Source organism: Quercus lobata, chromosome 5, assembly GCF_001633185.2.
Source record: "Quercus lobata isolate SW786 chromosome 5, ValleyOak3.0 Primary Assembly, whole genome shotgun sequence".
NCBI classification, from domain to species: domain Eukaryota; kingdom Viridiplantae; phylum Streptophyta; class Magnoliopsida; order Fagales; family Fagaceae; genus Quercus; species Quercus lobata.
The window spans coordinates 64,086,352-64,090,563 of record NC_044908.1 but is presented as its reverse complement, the minus strand read 5'-3'; the positions used below and the strand labels follow the sequence as shown (position 1 = coordinate 64,090,563).

Below are 4,212 nucleotides of genomic sequence, written 5' to 3'. Positions count from 1 at the left end.
GTGTCATAGAATTACTTAGCATAAATACCATACTATTAGATTAGGTACCATATGAGCAGGTCCGACACAACCCTTGGATAGCTTCTTCGATTTCTCGATAAAGAGAAATAGGACCAATAGTGGTTCGAATGTATGTACAAAGAATTTCCATCACCAACCTCCCTTTTTCTTTTCTATTGCAATTTCTGGATTATTATATGATGATTTTAAAACTTTCCATATATATAGAAATAGAAACATATAGACTAGAAATGACATCTCTTATCTCAATGACACCAAAGGGATAGTGAATGAATGGAATTGGGGCATGGATGGAATATAATGAAATAGAGCCACTTTGAGGTTCCCTATGAAATGAGGCATGGAACGGAGCCACTACAAAGAAGTTCCCGGAGTTATGAAGGAAACTTCGTGCTCGTATTGGTCATGGGTTGAGAATGGGAATTGAACTCTATAAGATCAAATCTCCCGTTGTTCCTCAGTAGCTCAGTGGTAGAGCGGTTAGCTATTAACTGACTGGTCGTAGGTTTGAATCTTACTTGGGGAGATTTGATTCATTCCGAATTCTTTAATTCAGAATGAAAGGGTTTTCTTTGACCGTTAAGAGTAGGTAACCCGTTTCTTGTGTCTTCGTTTCTATTGCATTCTATCTCATCGTATCACATTCTGTTCTGCGATATTGGGGAATCACTGTTAATACCTCGGTGTAGGTCCAGGATAATCCTTTGTTCCGCAGTCTGGGGCTATTTACAACTAGCCAATTAAGAATTCTTAGATGTACTAGTACTAGCAAGTGCATCTTTGATGCAGTCATCGATTCTCCCAAAAGGCCACAATTACCGCGAGCAAACGTATTAATGACGAAGAACGCATTTTTGCTATTCTACTAATACTTGTATACTTGTATTTGCTCTGCTATTCTACCCAAGCCCGGTTAAGGAAGAATTACGGGGTGTAAAACAAAAAAATATGCTAATTCAGGTATACATACTATATTTAATTAATACACCATTAAATTAACGATAAATAAAAAGAAAAAGTAAGGCCATTACATTTCGACAAAAGACCCACACCCAAGTTCCATAGCTTTGGGTCCGTTATCTTGATCATGATTTTCCTACCCCAGGGGTAAAGGCCTTTCCCTTTTGGCCGGTTGTGGGTGAGGAGGGATTCGAACCCCCGACACCGTGGTTCGTAGCCACGTGCTCTAATCCTTAGAGCTACAGGCCCCACCCCATCTCCATTGGATCTGTTCCCAGGAGTACCCTAAAAAAAAAAGAACCTTTCCTCTCCCCAGCCATTTTGGGTTAAAAAGATGTGAAAGCGCCTCTCTCTCTATAAGAACGGTACGTTCCGAGGCGTGAAGTGGGAGAGAAGGGGTTTCATAATTAGGGTTTTGAATAAGACGACCTTTTCATTTCTTTTTCTTTTTCATATTGAAAAGTAATAAGAATGAGAGGTGTTAAGCTTTTATCATCCTGGCATCGAGCTATTTTTCCGCAGGACCTCCCTTACAGTATCGTCACCGTAGTAGAGTTTAAGCACCAAGTTCGGGATGGATTGGTGTGGTTCCTTTATGCCTAGGACACCAAAATATCGAACTATGAACGAATAAAGGCATGAGAGAAAAGCATATTGGATAGTGGACCACCCCTTCTGACCTTGACTTTGCTCAGCCAAGGAAGTATTCCTCCACGGACAGCCTTCTCGGATGGTTATGATTAGACCTCACCTCTTTACTTATCAACATGGATTCTTAGAAATGTGTTTACCCGTCCTCGGATTGCCTAACGTTTTTGGATTAGGTCCCTGGCCCAATATATACATAGATATGGGCTCTTAGGCCTATCATCCCTACAATTACTAACATCTTTTTGATCTTATTTTATCTTGTATTTTTTATATTTTTTGTGTTTTTGGAGGAAAGAGACATAAAAGTTTAGCAAAATTACATATTTTGCCCTATTTTTAGTGGAAGTGAGTTACGGAACCTTAACTAAGTTAACTGCAAATGGGTAAAGTATCAAATTTCAAACCACAAGTAGGCAATTTAAATTTCAACCAAACCATAAATGGATAAGTTTTAATTTGCCCTTGATTTTGAACTTAATGTTTTCTGATTGACTCAAGTGATTTAATCTGATAGTATACTTTCCTTTTAAAAAGGAGTTTTTGAACACTAGAATTTTTATGGAAGAAAAAAAACTTAAAAAAAATAAAATTTGGGATATTGGTGGAAAATATGAGGGTATATTTGGTAACTGTTTTTTTCCTTATTTTATGTTTCCAAAAAATTTTTTCTATTTTTTAGACTAAAAAACTTATTTGGCAACCCAAAATAGACAGAAAACAAAAATCGTTTTGAAAACTCAATTTATGAAAGAAACTGAAAACATGCAAAAGATTGTTTTTAGTTTCTAATTTTTAAAAGTCAATGAAAATACGCATTTAATTTAATAAACCTGTCTCATTTAATGAGTTAGCATTAGAATTCAAATCCTAATAACAACATATTTTTGTATTTTCTATTTTTTTTCAATTTATTTTTTATTTTTTAATTTCAACTAACCAGACTTATTTTTGATTTCAAAAATACAAGAAATTTTTTTTTTTTTTTTTTTAATATTCCCCAAAACAAATTTTTAAAAATAGAAAATAAAAACTATTACCAAACACAATCTACGGTTTTTGAAAATTGAAATTTTATTTGGAGAAATTCCATTTCAAAGGAGATACTTTGAGGCATGCCTGTCACCTCATTGTGTCATTTACGCATATACTTATGCCTGTCTTTCTTTAAAAATGAATTTCTAAAAAGAGATTTTGAAGAATCAAGATTTTTGGTGAAAAAATTTTGTTTTGAAGGAAGTATTTTGGGCTTCATCTGTCACTTCCTCGGCTGATCCCGGCGGATTCTTATTTGTATTTGGCTTTAAAAATAAAATTTTGATGAGAAAAAGAGAATTTGAAAAATCAGAATTTTTTTATGAGAAAATTCTGTTTTATAGATCTTGCTTCTGTGCATCTCCTTTTCTGTGTTCCACAACTTATAAGAGTGTCACTTAGGCTCCGTTTGAGAGTTCATAAGAGAATAGAATGGAATGAAATTGAATAATCATAAGGGAATGGAAAGGAATAGAATGGAATGAAACGTATTTAAGTAAGGGAAAGGAATGGAAAATAATGGAATGGAATGGAATTAAGTAACCTTGATTGGATGTTTTAAAATAAAGGAATAAAAATGAATGGAATGTAAGTAATCTTGTTTAGGAGTAACATGGAGGGAATGGAGTGGAATCATTTTATGACAATATTACTATTAGACTCCTATTATAAAATAAAGAATTGAATATATAGAGGTAACCAAAAAAAAAAAAAAAATTGGGAGTTTTAATAAAAAAAATCATTAAATTTAATTCCATTCCCTCCCATTCCTCCCAATTTTTGGGAGAATGAAAATTTGAAGTTTTAAGAGAATAGAGAGAAATGAGTATTTTCTCCTACACATTCCATTTCCTCCTACTTAAACTCCCAAACAAGGGAATTGACTTTCCATTCCCTTCATTAAAACTCTCAAACAAGAGAATGAAAGAATATTCTAAAATAATTCTTTTCATTCATTTCCATTCCATTCTCTTCTCCCAAACGAGGCCTTATAGTTAGAGTTTGAATTATGATTTTCACTTTGAATTTTCATACATTCGTAGAAATCTTCTTCAAATAAAGAAAAAGAAAAAGGAAAAGAATCTTTCTAGTTAGGTACTCTTGTGGTAAGTCTAGATTTGGTCCGTGTGCAAATTCTTGTGGGGTTCTTCCATAAAAAAATATGACATTAAAGGAATATCTTGCTATGTAATATGAATGTGAAAGTTTAGAGAAAAAAAAAAAAATGTTACCATATTCCTACTTAACAAATAACAACTTGACATTTCATTTTAATCATTTGATTATAGCACCTTTCTTGGCATCTGAATCTGAATCTGAATCTAAATTTGAATCATCAATTTGATTATTGATTGGTATGTGTTCTTTTTTTTTTTTTTTAATTTAAACCTAACATCTGAGTAATCATAAATATAATTTTTCACTTAAGTTTATTTAAGTTCTTGTAATAATAGTAGATAATTTTTTTTTTTTTTTTCTCCGGTTGGGTGAGTAAAAGTGTTTACCCAAACTAAGAAAAATACAAAAAAAAAAAAAAAAAGACAACTT

General features: G+C 32.8%; 1 non-coding gene across 1 annotated transcript; it reads left to right on the top strand.

Annotated features, from left to right (window-relative positions):
- Positions 1 to 475: 475 nt before the first annotated feature.
- Positions 476 to 547, top strand: TRNAN-AUU. Its single transcript has one exon. It is a non-coding gene; the product is annotated as a tRNA-Asn (tRNA).
- The last annotated feature ends 3,665 nt before the right edge of the window (positions 548 to 4,212 follow it).